The 15,197-nt window shown below is 43.5% G+C and overlaps 1 protein-coding gene across 2 annotated transcripts in view; it reads left to right on the top strand.

Moving 5' to 3' along the window:
• The window catches only part of ARHGAP26 (Rho GTPase activating protein 26), a 2,838,701-nt gene that overhangs the window by 765,041 nt on the left and 2,058,463 nt on the right, over positions 1–15,197 (top strand). The window lies entirely within an intron of this gene.

Below are 15,197 nucleotides of genomic sequence, written 5' to 3'. Positions count from 1 at the left end.
TCCTCCACTCAATCTTAACCTCTCTCAAAATGAATTTGCACTCAGTAGCCCCCCGCTAAACAAGAACTCATCCAACAATAGCTCAATGGTATGTGCCTAGAAGGAGTTTATCTCCAACTCGCGGATTCAGCAAAATCTTTAGACTTCAACATCAACAGCAGGCTGCCATTCCAGGAACACATAGACAGGAAGACCCAAAGGCCTCGCTTTAAATAGCCACCCTTCACAAAACATAGCCCTTCATCCCCTGCAAGACTTCTGGAACGTGGTGAAGGCCCTTGTGGTCTTATATACTGATTGGGGCAGTGCCCTACTAATGAGGCTCTTGGCTGCTCATGGACTCCCCTAATAGCAGTCCACCACGCCACAGTATGCCTGATTATGGGTGCATAGAAATTTGACAGAATCATACCAATCCTATGCAAACTACACTGACTTTCTCTTTGTGCCCGGTTACTGGTCAGGACTGCATTTATCATCTACAAAGCAGTCTTAAGTAGCATAGCAGCGTACCTGGTGGCTAAACTCTACAGATCTGGTGGCACGCTATTTGCACAGCAAATCGACCATCCAACTTGAATCCCAACTCACCCACAAAGACAGGATCTGCAAACAATGCTTCTTTGGTCACTCGCCCATCCTCTGAAACTCGATCCTATTATCTGCTCAGAATTCCCCCACAATTCTCCAATTACACAAAGCTTTTAAAGGTGTCTTTTGAACACTACCTGACCAAGGACTAACCCCAGGGACGGCGTTGGTTCTTCAGCTTTTTCAGTTGAAATGTTCCTCCTCCTCAGAGGAGAGGGCTCGAAGCTTCCCCCATGTTGATAGTGACAGCGGCAAATCCTTTCAATAGGACAGTAAATGTGCAGTGTGCAGCAAGTGTGCAGCAAGGTACAGGCTGCAGTTGCTTGCCGGCACCTTCAAGCCACCATCTCAGGCTCTCCCAGTTTCCAGCAACATTCTTCTCACCTCATTGTGATTTTTACTGTGGTTTCATCTGCATAATCGCTCTTTGCTAACAAGATGCTAAACCGCTTTTCAGTGAACATTTAGTGTTTCAGCTCCCTGTGGCTGCCTGTCTCACGACAATCAGCAGCGTTTAACATCTCGCCACTTTCCACAGTGTCCATTATAGTTTAGGCACTGCCAGGTGCCTCAGACTGTTTGTCCCAGCTGTAGGGAGGAGATCCCAAACATCATGTTGAAATGGGCCACAGTGAGTCCTGACACATCTTCAGCTGGTCCCTACTAATCCCGAAGGACCCACACACTGACACACAAATCACAACTCACAGTACTGTGCAACGGATAAGACGCTAGTCCAAGCGCTGGTTAACCACACCATGGTCAGCTCTGCTGTTCTTGAGCAAAGTCTGCACTTTAAACAATGACATAACATAAAATCAGAATATTTTACAGAAGTTGCTCCTGAAAGTGAGATTCCACTAATTAAAGTTGAGCACCTTTTATTTAGTTTATGAGCATCTTTTTGAAGGTTATGTATTGGTTTATGGATGCCAGATTAGAGTATCTGCTTTTGGAACAATGTGCTATGTAATCTGACCGGCTGTGACAGGCGATGCTTAAGTTAAGAATGAGAAAAGATCCAGCCACCTGATTCTGGACTTTTCTGTGGGCTTCCTTTGTACAGCCCTCTTCCTTTTGATGAGGTGAGGGCTCCTCAAGATGCTCTCGGGACGAGACATGCATTTGACTTCCACCAAATCCACAAAAGGAGACGCAAACTGAGAGGTTGATGGTGATTACCCCAGGTGGGCACTGAGCCCCTGGACAGACTAGCCGCACAGAGGAATCGAGTGGGCTAATAAACAGAGAAAAAAGTGAGTATCTTGAAAAGTTAGTTTTCCTAATTGATCGTTCAATGACACGGCTGAATGGGTGGGCAGCATCTGTGAACTGCATATCCCCAAAATAAATGCTTCTGCCGTCAAAGATCCAACCAGGAAGAAAAAGTCTGCCAGTGAACAGGCTTTGAAGTGACCAGCTTCGAAAACGATATGTCCTTACCTGGGCGGAACCGATCTCTTCAATAGTGATTCTTCTGTACGCACATCCAACTGAGACGAGAGATCCACACTTCTGTACAGAATGTTTGAAAACAAGTGCCTATTTCTTGTAGGGAGGTGTCTTGTTATAGGGGAGCACATATCCCAATGGGTTCATGAATGTTAATGAAAAGTATTTCTTCCAACAGGGACTTTTAAAATGCATGTGAGCCAGAGTTCATCCTGAGCTAATGAACTTCGACTAATTTCATTTTCCAAATCAGATAAGGATGCTGCCTGTCAATGTTATGGCCATTGTAAAATGTTTATTGGTTCAACCATTTAAACTATTTATCCGTCCAAATAAAATGCAGTGAATAGCTACTAAATCGGAGTAATTGTGTTTATGCGACCTAAATATTTCTAATGGGATTTTTCCTGGCGTCCTACCTAAATGCCAAAGTGGCTTTAAAGTGGCATCTTTCCAAAGTGAAGCAGTATGCTGAACCCAAAATAGAGACACAGGGGGTCATTAGGACTCAATGAACTTCCCGGTAATTCTGTTTGCCAGTGGTGGTTAGCCTCCAGTCCAAGTGCTGGTGATAAATCAAAGAATTGTCAGGCAATAACTTAGCGATGTTGCTGTATCACTCTTGTTAGCTGTGTGAAAGAATCAAGGCAAATGATGGATTTGTGAAATAAAGTTGGTACTAATTAACCTTTTTAATTAATGCAAGGGTTGTCTTTCACAGTTCATTATAGGATTCAGGAGTCATCCCAGCAATCCGTGGTTTGATCGATATTAGTACTTTCAGTTCTTTGGGCTCTCACTATCTAAGCATGAACTGTTTTCGCAGTATGTGATTTTTTTTTTTACATTTTTTTTTTTTAGTAGTTTGCTCTTGGATTCAGGACTTTCCCATTAGGTGCCAGTTTCATAGTCGGCCCTTCGGTCCTTTGCTCTTGGAGTTTGGCTTCACTTTCCTTGCTTAGGGTATCTTGATTAGTCTGGGTTTGATGCAGTTTTTGGGGCTTGCATCTCTGCATACATTGTTTCAGAACAAATGTTTCTCTCGGTTTTCTTTGGGGACTTGGACTCTGTGTTCCAGTAGTCAGCATTTTCATCACAATTGATTCTCTAGGTTCGCTGTGGAACTTTGGACTCAGTGTCCCAATATGTAACCGTTATCCAGCAAGTCTTTTTCTACATTCTTTTCTTTTTCCTCCATGGTGATTTCAACCCCACTCTCCAGGGTCTGCTCTTCTTCTTCACTATATGGATCTCTCCCTTCAAATCCGCTCTTCTCACAGTCTCCTTTTCTCCAAGGGTCTTTGTGCCCCTGCTAGACAGCTTGGATCCTCGGATCTCTCCCCTCTCCTCCTCCTCTTAGTGTGTGTGCTTGGGTGTCCCTTCCTGCACTGTGATCTTGGCATTCTGCTCTTTCAATCCCTTTGGGTCTTTTTCCCCTCAGGTCTGAGTGCATCCCTGGTGGGCCAGGGCTAAGCAGCAGTGATGTGTGTTCCTTCTTGCTGCCCTGCTCTTTATACACAAACACATGAAAACAAGGGGGTCCTGCATAGTTAAGAATGTATTTCAGGGGGAATCAAAACTCATTGGACAGTGTTTATGATCTCAACCATTCAATATGATTTGAAAACATCACGATTAAGTTAGTTGTTGAATATTTTGTCATCAATCTAAGATAGCAAGAGAAAAAGAACAATATAATTGTGTCCATCATACTAAATACCACAGAAGTAAATAAATGCACAAGGAAGAAAATAATCAAAATCACCAAAAGTGGCCAACTCCAACACAAGAAAAGCACCAAAAGTAAATACCACGACATATAGCAAAGGCAAATTGATTTAAAATTAATTAAAAACAACCAACACAACAATAGAATCCAATCTACTATATAGATACATCTAGAACTGCACTTGTGTCAGCCCTGGCACACATCATTTTGGTCTGTGCCTGCGTAATTCCAAAATAAGGTAGATGTCTGCAGACTAATACACATCTATTCCATATCTAATATTTGCAGGTATCCACTATGTTGTTAGAACAGTGCCTACTCGAGTTTTGGATGTCGATGGCCCCAAACGATTTTCAAAGCCCAGTCTTCGTCGGAGCAAGTCACCAGCCTGTTGGAGTTGACCTAATATTAGATACTCTCTTGATACCCAGCAGTTGTTTTAGTTTGACAGGATTTATACTCCCCACTTCTTTTGTCTACATAAGGTCTGTGTCAGACATTGCCTGAGCTTAGTGGTGCTGTCATCGGTCCTCTGATTTTCCCAGGTTGCCCAGGAAGGAAACGTTACAGCTTGAACAAGTGTCTCCTCTCTTCTTTGCTACTGCTCGTTTCCCTGCTGCTGCACCATACACAGCACAGTCACATCAAGAGGATGGGGACTCTGCCATTTCCTGCCGGCACATAATTTCCGAAAGTCTGCACTGCCATGGGCCAGAGTGCATGATTGGAAACATGAATAGCAGACTACCGAGAGCAGCTCCCTCATCTCGATAAGATCACTGTTCTATCACAACTATTATGTGGGTATGAGACTTATTGAATTGCTTAAGTGTCTACTTGATTAGGTAGTGTTAATGCTTATTCACCATGAGTAAAAAAAGGATTACACTTGGGCAAAAATAGGCGGAGGGTCTACTTGAGAATGTAGTCACTCGGCAAATAGGTAAGTTTCATCATGCATGCATCTCATGGGAGATGTCACGAAGTGAGCAATAGAATATATGAGACAACAGAATAATGTTCAACAGGTTTTATTGACGAAACTCGTCTATTTGGATTTAGGACTGTGGAATGTATACATAACAAGAGGATGGTCTGTCCGGCAGATCAACCCATAATGGGATTAAACTATAAGGTATGGACATCCCTTAGTCTCCTTGGTCTCCTGTGTTTTCTTGTCCCCACAGGAGAAAGGATGAGTCTCTTGAGCAGTCCTCTTAGACTGCCATTTGGCTCCGATCTCTTATGATGTATTCAATGTGATGACCATCTAAATGGCCTAGGAGTTCCAAGGATAGCTCGAACAAAGGATAGCCATTTGAAGTGTCATGATGGAGAACTAAATAGGTGCAAGTGCATATCTGAAGCACTCCCAGCCCATGTCAGGACTTCCCTAGTTTAATGAGCAGTCTCAGGTTCTAGCATCCAGCTTGCTTCTCGGTTCAACTCAATCCCAGGGATATGGGGCCCAGCGTGCTTCTTTACTTTCCTCTTGGCTGAACAGTTCTACCCTGAGCAGATGTTGTGACCAACTGGCCCACGGGTCACCTTACTGGGCTAGTTGTGATGTTGGCAAAACACTCATTCCAACTAGTATTTCTTCCCCACTTGATTCAAGGTACATTCTTATCTTAAGGCCCACCCGCAACACTCCACGGTCTCATCCTTTAGCAGACAGATTCCCCCTGGAGCCCATGAGTCCCCAAGGGCCCAACCGTGGCAGAGTGCTGAAAGTGATTTCTTCACAGACAATAACTTCAAGAAGATTCTGTTCAAAATGCAGACATTGCAGTGAATCATTCCATTGATCATTCAAGTCTATTCCAAATTTTTGGGAAAGTTTGCAAATCATGTTTTTTAAAATAAATGTTCCCATACCCAATTCCCGTGAAACTCTCTACTTAGCAAAGACTACGCTTAAGACTTTTTTTTTTTTGGATAAGTAAATGTGCTTTAAGTGAATAACCTTTTTCTGTGGTTTTTCTTCCCAGTTCCCAGTTCCATGACTTGGGTTAAAACAATTTCCAGTTGATAGCTGGACGTCAAAAGAAGTCTCTGCCTTGAATAATGATGGATTTCCATGTAGCGTGCCATGCTGCAGACTTCCTGCGGGCACTGAGGCAGAATTACACTTATCATGCTGTAATTGCTGTATAACAATGTCTAAAAGTGTTGACACAGTGGAAAGGGGGCGTTTCACTTAAGATGGGCCTGGCATTCACTCTGATGATAATGATTTCTGATGATTTGCGCTTCCTCAATCCCCTCTGGACACTACAGTTCGTGTTTCTGCATAGCTGGAGTCTCAGACACCACTTCATTTGGGTATTCCGGTTTGTGAGTAAAGTCCATCAAAACCCCAACTGCAAACTCTCTTCACTGAGTTCCCATTGTACGTCGAGCTATCTGAGTGTGGAATCTCCAGTGGTTGGGCTTATGAATCCATATTTGTAACCGCTAATGTTGTTTTTCCAAATTGAAAATAAGACTGGGAAGCTTCTCCAAAGCCCTCAGAACAAAATAAACATTCCATGTTGTTGCTATTGGCTTTCCCGTCTGCTTCACTCAAACTCGGATTGGCTACCTAATTGTGCCGTCCCCAGTTGCCGAAAAATCCGGTTTCTTGCACAGTCTGCAAATGAAAACCACTTTCTATCCTTATATAACCATAATCACAGCTGCTATAGCAGAGAGTTTAAGGCAAGCTGCCTCTCCAGATATTCCTGGCATATAGGATTGGGGGAACCCATGCCTTTTTAAAGACTACCCTAATCATTGCCTGGAACATAGCCTTGTCTTGGAGGACTTCAACATGCTGTATTTTTAAAAGAAATGATACTTGTTTCCAAAACGTTTTTTTGTCATAGTCCCAGCTCATAGCAGGGTGAGCCCTCTTACTGGAAAGATTAAAATACTTTAACGTGATACAGGTCGTATATCGCGGTTGAGAACCACGTGACCGCAGTCAAAATACCTTCCAACATTTCTGCTTGTTCTAGAAGTAGAGAAGTGCATATGCAAAACCAAAGTCAAACTATGAAACGCAAACCCTGTCGGTAGGGAATTGTACAATCGGACCGAATAAAAAGGTCCGACTGTACAAAAAGCCTGAAAAATGCTACCACCAAAGGTTCAAACAGCAAAAGCTTGAACCTTTGGTGGTAGCTTTTCAGGTAAGTATAAAAAAAAAGACTGCTGGGGTGTCCCCCGCAACACCCCGCTCACTATACCAGACAGTATAGTGAGCAGGGTGTTGCAGGGGAAACCCCTGCAGCTCCCAGAAAAAAATAAAGAAAAGGACCCTGCGGCGCCGGTTCCCGATCACAGAAGTGAAAGGGAACTGGCGCCGCAGGGACACAATGTCTGAAAAGGTAAGTAGGGTTTGGGTATGTTTGAGGTGTGGGTGGGGGTGTGCTAAGGGTGTGGGTGGGGGTGTGTTGTGGGTGTGGGGGTCAGTTGGGGTTTCAATGCATGTTCGCATGGGAAATGTGCGAACCTTTTGAGGTTTTCCGTCGCTGACTTTTCGGCGACGGAAAAATCACGTAAATCTGTTGGTAGCGCTTCCCAAATAGAAGACTTGTGATTGAGCTTGCCGTTGGCTCAGCGACACACGATTTATATGGATATTGAGATAGATGGGAAGGATGGGCCTCATTCCAAGTCTGGAGGGCCAGTAAAAAACGTCTGGTATCTGTGGATACCGGCACTTTACCGGACTGCTTGACTATGGGTTTGGCGGTGGGGTACCTGGGTTACCTCCAGCTAAAATGCTGCCGGACTGAGTGCTGGTAAAGTTAAGTACTAAATGCCAGTATCCTTGTGGCTCTACCACCAGGATACCGGCATACTCGGAATGACACCAGATGTACTGAAAGTAAAGTGTTAACTGAATCTAAATGACTTCTCTAGTAACAGTCTTTTACAAAATCCACACATTTGTGATGCTTCATAATACAAATATTCAAGTTTTTCAGAGAATAATAGAAAATAATAGAAAACAGAAGTGTTTAGAAATGTGTACTAGAAATGCAGGCACCATTCAAAACATAATGGATATTCTTGCGTTTGGCAATGGGAGGCAAATGCAATTTTTCATAGGATCAGATCATCCTCATTTTTACCTGCAAGGAATACCCTGACCTCCACGAGAGGATCTCGGAGAAGCTTGACATTTTTTTTTCTAGAAGTGAGTTAGGGCCCTTTACTTTACCAAACGGCACCCTAGACTACCCCTGTGAGCATCTATTTTGGAATCCTTCCAATGTAGGCCAACATTACTTAAATGCTCTAATATGAAATGTAAGTCCGCCTATAAGAGTCTCTAGTGTCTTTAAATATTGAGCGATTGCCATCTCTTTAAAAACAGCACACTCAAGAAATCTGATTTTATTGTCTGATCACCAACCTCCTGCTCCCCAGCCAAATTCAGGAAGGCGAGAGCACATGACATTTTCAAAGCTTCACTGACCAAATCTGAAGACTTGCCAATTTTGTCGCGGCCTCCAGCCTGGTTTTAGATAATTTAAAGCAAATGAGACTGTTCTAGTGGATATTGTCACAAGACCAAGGGAACACACAATTAATGGCACTGGAATAAAGGTGAAGGGTTTTATTAAGCACAAATAAAACCTACGACTATTGCATGGGAATGGTTTCGGGATGGCTGTTAACATAAAGGTTCTTGTGGAAACGTAGTCCTTAAAACCAGGATTATAAAAGAAGGGCGCAAAATAAAAGGCATTCAGAAAGCTCCAGACAGGAAGGTCTCCTGCGTAGTGATTTCTAGAGCTCAGTTCTTAACCTTTCTTCTGGAAACCACAAGGCAAAACTGCCTTTCTTGGAATTTTTGTTTGTCCTCCCTTTGCCAAGTGCCCCAGAAATCCTCCCCTTATTGGGGCTCTCCTTCTCCCTGTTACTAACTCCCCTTTTCTGGGCCAAAGAAACTCTTCCCCTTCTCTTACGCATCCCCTTTCTTGGGGATCAAAGTCACTGCCCCATTTGCTTTCTCTTCACTGTAGCACACCTCTTTTCCTAATTGTTGGGCTCTCCTTCCCCCCATAGGAGCACACATCTCCTCTGAGGTTGAAGGGTCTCTCCTCTTCTGTTACACATCCCCCTCTTCTGGGGATCAAAGTCAGTCTCTCTTACTACTTTGCTGCTCCTCTCCCTTTCTTTAAGTTCAGGGGTCTCTTAATTGTGGTACCAAGGGGCTCTCTCCCCTGGTTGGAGCACATCCCTTTCTGCAGTTCAAGGGTTCTTCTCCCCCCCCTCAGTGGAGCACCCTGGGGTCCTTCTCACCCTCACTGGAACTCACCCTTCTTCTGGGCTCAAGAGGTTCCCTTTTTCTAGTGCTCTCCAGCTTTCTGAACAAACTCCTCTTCTCAGCTAGCTCGCAGATCTGAGACCACTCTCTGTGGATCTTAAGCTCAGTTTTAAAGCCCTCGCAATCCTCCCATTGGCTTTTTTCAAAATAATTAACTGATTGGCTTCCTATTCCAAGCCAGTGGAGGAAAGTCTTTAAAAGGCTTGCCACCGTTTTAGATCTCTTTCAGTTTGTCTCCTATGCAGGACCTGGTGTTTGCCTGCTTCTCTGGTCTTGCCTTGCTCCCTGGCTATCTCCCATTGCACATAAGGAGGTGTTGTAGGTTTCTGGTGTTGAAAGGCTATCACAAAGGACATGAATCCCTCTAGTAAATTCCCACCTGTGCAAAATCGTTTTTCCTTTGAGTTAGGGGTACTGAAGTTTTTCTTTAAGTGCTACTGGTGCAGTCTGGGGGTGTATACATATGTTCTTCACAAACATTTCTGCAGACAGGGGGTATGGAATATGCTAGTTTTTTCCTTCATGGATCTGCAACTGTTGACTAAGGGGTCTCTCTGAATGTGATAGTGTCTTCCCATAGCATATTTTTCTAATCTTCCTGAAAGCAATTTCGGGTTCTGCTCTGAGCTTCGGATTTCTAAACCCAATGTTTCTTGGCAGATGCAATCCCTGATACAATGTTTCTTTGGGTCCTGGTAGTTCCTAACCAGTGGGTTTGAGAAATGTTAATGTCTAGATCCGTCACTAGGGGTGGGCGAACATGGCTAATTTAGCTCCGTGTGAAAATTGTGTGGATTCTGGGCAAATTTTACCCATAGAGCCGAATTGACAGTTTGGGACCTTTTTCCACCTAACATTTTGTTTTTGTGAATGTTTTTTTTAAAACTAAATTGTGCACAGGAAAAAGGTGTTTTGCCCCTTTGGAGTTCATTTTTTGCTGAAATTTCATTTTTGTGTTGTGTTTCACAGCTTGTGATGCAGATTACCATTCTGCTGCAAATAAACCCCTCACCAAAAGTGTGGTAAATAGCTGGAAATATGCCCAGCTACGTGCAACGGAATTGTTGGCAAATTTCACCAATTCAGTTTCACTGGTGGGATTTTCATCCACCCCAATCTATCGGTCCTACTCTGAGGCAGACAGATGGCTGGTTGCGATATTGGTACTGTGACTTGGTTGCAATATCGGGCAGACAGTCTTTCTCACCCAATAAAGAAGAGTCATCATCCCTGATAATTCTCCACATCACCTCAGTATATGGTAACAGAGTCCACGAGATTCCCTCCAACCACTTGGTGCAATGGACAGGAGTCACTGGCACAAATAAAGTGGATACAGTCCACTTTCTCCCGCCTTAGCTAACCCATTAGATTTGTTACTGCTTAGTCCTCAGTTAACATTGTGTGGGGCCCAACAGAGCTCTTTGCAACTGTTGATGTTCTGTATTCATCAGTGACCCTTCGCACTGATTGATATCACTAAACCATTGGAACTAGGATTAGTTCCAAATGTGGATGGTGCTCATATGGACCTTATGCTGGTTAACAGCATTTGAAACCTTTGCAGCATCCCATGAGGCCATAGCTACATGTGCTTGGGATGAAGGAGAACTATTGTTCCTCTGTTGATAACGGCAGTGATATTGAAATTGTGGGGTTTGACAACATGAATAGGTACTCACTTCCAAAGATCTTGGAGACAGTACCTTCCCCAATGCTGGAAGCAAAGAGCCTAAGGAACCTTTTTGATCCAGACAGGTTCATGGAGAGCCATGACACATACGAAATAGCAATCTTTAAAGACACAACATTGCAGTTTATATTGCACAGGAAGGTCCCCCCTGCTCTTCCTGTCCAGTCTGACCTGATTCAGAGCCTTCAACTTGCCCCATCCCTTATGTAGTAAGCCTGTGTAGAAATGGTTTTATTTCTTGTATGCTGATTCTTATCATTTTGGTGTTGCCATTAAAAATGCTAAACTGTGAATCTTTGAAGTCGGAGATGGGATAACATGAGAGCTCTTCAGATGATAGTTGTGACAACTACTGCATGGTAGCTTGTTTGGTGAGGGAGTCACTGCAAAGTCACTGAAAAGATTGGCCACCTTAAACCTGCCGGTGAGAGGCTGCAAGGCTGTGGTTATGCAGTGAAAGGGAAGGGGGACTGTATTTGTACTGGAATGATTACTCGTTATTTTTGGAGAGTGCTTAGGGAAGCATAGATCTGTGAAAAAGACTGACAGAGGCTAAGCGAGGTCTGGTAACAGAACGTGAAGGAGGGTGACTTGCCAGAAGAAGCATTATTTTCTTCCGCTTGCAAGAGTGTTTGTTCTGTTGCAGAATGTAAATTTGTATTCAGTGATTGATTGTTACACCTGAGGTGAGCTATTTAAGGATTCGAGTTCACTGTGTATTTTTGAATTGAATTGAATTTAATTATTTGTATAGCGCACCTAACCCTCAGGTAACTGGGCGCATTGCTTAAGATACAAATCAAAGGTTTCACAAATAGTGATAAAGGCAGGTGAGATATAATGAAAGTATCAAGATGCAGTGGTCAAAACAGTTATATACAGTAGGATAGATGGGCAAGTAACTTGTAGGTGCGAAAAACATTGTTAATCTATACAGTTGTAATAGTCACATTGCATAAGGTCCATAGCAAGGTTACACAAATGGTAATAAAGACAAATACAATATAATACAAGTGTCAAGGTAAAGAAATAGTTATATACATTATTAATCTATAGAATTATTATTATAGGTGAGAACATCAGGTAAGTCGGAGTAGTTTATAGTAGTATGCATATGGGTACATTATTCATCTATACAACTATAGGTACAATGGGTAGGACCATCAGGTAAGTCCAAGGGGATAGGACATTTTATTGACTCTCCTGAGAGGTGAGCCATTTTTTGGCATGGGACCTGAATTGGGAGAACCAAGGTTCTACTCTTAGATCAGTGGGTAAGGAGTTCCATAATTTGGAGGCTAGGACAGGGAAGCTAGTGCCGCCAGATTTTTGTAAGTTAAATCTCGGTACTCTGAGGCAGTGTAGTTGAGCAGTTCTGGTACGACTGTCTGATTTGTTTTTGGTGAATCTGTCTGACAGATATTTTGGTGCTGAGTTGGACATGCATTTGTGGTGGTTTCCAAGGAGATTCTACTCTTAACCGAGAACTAACAGGCATTACTCCTGATTTCGGATATATGGTGGTATATTAAAGGTGGATCTGAGTGAATTGTTTTGCAATACTTGCAGTTTACTCAGGTTTTTGGTACCTAAATAGAGTGTGTTGCAATAGTCCAGTTTGGATAAAATAAGTGCTCTGGCTAGGGTGGAGCAACTAGTTGGTGACAGGAAGGGCCTGCCAGTGTTTATAAGCTTGCAAGTATAGGCAGTGGCGGAGGCTGTTGCATTTACTTGCCTGGTCAGAGATGGGGTAGAGTCAAGATAGAATCCTAATGTTTTGACTTCCTTGGAGACTGAGATGTTAATGCCGTCGATGTTAAAAGATTTATATCTGCTATCAAGTTTAAGTTTAGCACCGGAGCCGGTAAGGAGTAATTCTGTCTTCTCATCATTAAGACAGCGGCTGTGAGTGGCCATCCATGCCCAAATGAAGAGGTATATTTTGTTTAGATGTTTTAATTCTTGGACGTAGTGGTGCAGATCATCGGACAAGGGCTTAGTAAAAATATTGTACAACGTCGGAGAGACACAGGACCCTTGTGGCCCTCCACAGATAACTGGGGCAGGGTCTGCCAACGCTGTGGGAGAGAACACTCGCATTGTTCTACGGTCAAGGAACGACTGTATCCAGGCTGTGGCCTTGTCAGAGAAGCTATCTGAAGAAGTGAGGTGGTTACACAGAACTTCATGACTGACCAGGTCAAAAGCAGCTGACCAATCTAACAGCAGTAGGAGTGATATCTTGCCTTTATCTGTTTGGTCATCTATTTGTGTTTTTAGGTCTAGTAGTGCTGTCGCAGTACTGTGCATAGGTCTGAACCCAGATCGTTGCAGGGCCCAGAAGATAATTAGTTTCTAGATGGGCTTATATTTGTAAATGCGCAGCCTTGTCTAAGATTTTCAGCAGAAAGGCACGGTGGTGATAGTTCTATAATTGGTGGGGATGTCGGGATCGATGTTCGTGTTTTTTTTTTTAGCAACGGTAGGACCCACGCATTCTTTAAGTTGGGCGGGACTGTGCTTGTTTCAAATGAGGTGTTTATGAAGGTGGTAATGGGTGGTGCAAGTTCTTTGGCTGCATCTTTAATGACGTTGGCTGGGCAAATGTCGCCCTGCCAGCAAGAGGGTTTGAGGCTTGATATTATGTTTTCAACCTCTTTGATGGACAGTGAAGAGGAGTTGAATGGACTATCAAGTTTAGGAGTAGAAGAAACATTCTTAGGAGGGACAGAGTCCGAGGCAATACTAGATTGTAGTAATGATATTTTGTCTAGTAAGGCTGCTTGAATCTTAGCACACCAAGCCTTATCTTTAGAACAAGTTTTGGTGGGGGGTATGAGTGACTCAAGCTCTCTGAGGATAGTGAAGAGTTCTCTGGTTCCAGATTTGGCATTGGTCATTCTGTTGTTGTAAGTGTGTCAAGCCGAGCTTCCTCTTCCCCTGACTCCTCCTCACCTGTTTCTTCTCGTACCTCCTCCAACCTTGCCACTCCTTTCTTCTTCTTGATCTTTACTCCTTCTTGTGACGACTTCTCTTTTTTTTGACGTAGATAGGGTCGCGCTCCCTCGGTGGCCTCCGTGATCTGGATAGATTGCAAACCTGGAGGATACAAGGGGAGCACGCCCTTTAAGTGGGGAAAAAGCCGAAATGGCAGAAAAAACCCCAATCGAAATTTAGTCCGTCCTTGGAGAAGTATCCGTGAAAGCTTAGGTACTGTAGCTTTAAGATGGCTTGGACGGCTGATGCCCACTGGAGCCGCACACGGAGGAAGTGTAGAAGCTCAGTCTGCTGTTTTTCCTTCTCCAATAAGAAGTAAAGAAAAGTTCTGGGCTAACAAGCTCGGAGCGGTGTCACAATCATCCGGGCAGGACTACTTATCAAGTAAGCGGGTATCAAGCAAACTAATAGAACGGGGGAGGGGGAGAGACGTTCTTGCTAGACAACAGACAAGAAGAAGAGGAATGGAAAGAGAAGTCTAGGTAAGATTAGATCAAAGGAACGAACAGACTGAGTAGAAGGAAATCAGAACTCTATGAGCAGGCTGAGAAAGATAGCCGCGATAGACATACAAACAGAAGACGCGTAGTCAAAGTACTAACTACGTCGTGCTAGAAAGGATGGCGAAAGAGATCCCAATACCTTACCTGAGAACCCGGAAGCACCGCAAGTGAAAAGTAGCGGGAAGGCTGTAGTAAAATATAAAGGCAAGGGAAAAGCGGGGTAATGGATATACGCTGAAAGGCTAGTCGCTAAGAGAGACTGGCAGCGCACGTAACGATAGACGATACAACGCGCAGAGCGCCGGTCTGGTTTGCAAGTTATAGATCCCGTTGGCCATGTTGGAAAAAAGACTAGACTGTTAACAAGTAACAGTCGGCCATGTTAATGGTACCTCCAATGGTGAACGAACCTCCAGGGCTGATGCATGACAAAGTGTCACTTTTGGATTGGAAGATAGCAGACTCGTAGCAGCTGGCAGTTCTAGCAAAAAGGTCTTTAGTGACTGAAGGATTGTTTTCAAAGCTGTTTCTGCTGTTCTTTTGTTATTGCGTAAAGTTTTAAGACTTGGGGTAAACCAAGAGTTAAGGTGAGCTTTACGTAATTTTAGAGGTGCTAAGGTGTCCATGGCTTGTTTGAGTGTTGAGTTGTATAGGTCAACAAATGAAAAGGTGTCTACATTGGTCATTGGGTAATCATCAAGGGTAGGGTGTAAAAGAGGAAGAATGTTCTCAGTAGAGAATTTATTTTTTGGTCCTGGTTAGTGCCTGTGCTGTTATAGCAGCAGGCAAGTATAGATTAGTGCTAGACTGTAAGGTGAATGAAACTAAGTGGTAGTAAGTCCACGCACAAGGTGAATTAGTAAGGATGTTTGTATCACAATTAAGGTCAACAATCCAGTCTAGGATTCA

This window comes from Ambystoma mexicanum, chromosome 3p (assembly GCF_040938575.1).
Source record: "Ambystoma mexicanum isolate Mex_15411 chromosome 3p, UKY_AmexF1_1, whole genome shotgun sequence".
In the NCBI taxonomy this organism is placed as follows: domain Eukaryota; kingdom Metazoa; phylum Chordata; class Amphibia; order Caudata; family Ambystomatidae; genus Ambystoma; species Ambystoma mexicanum.
This window is presented reverse-complemented; position numbering and strand designations above follow the sequence as displayed.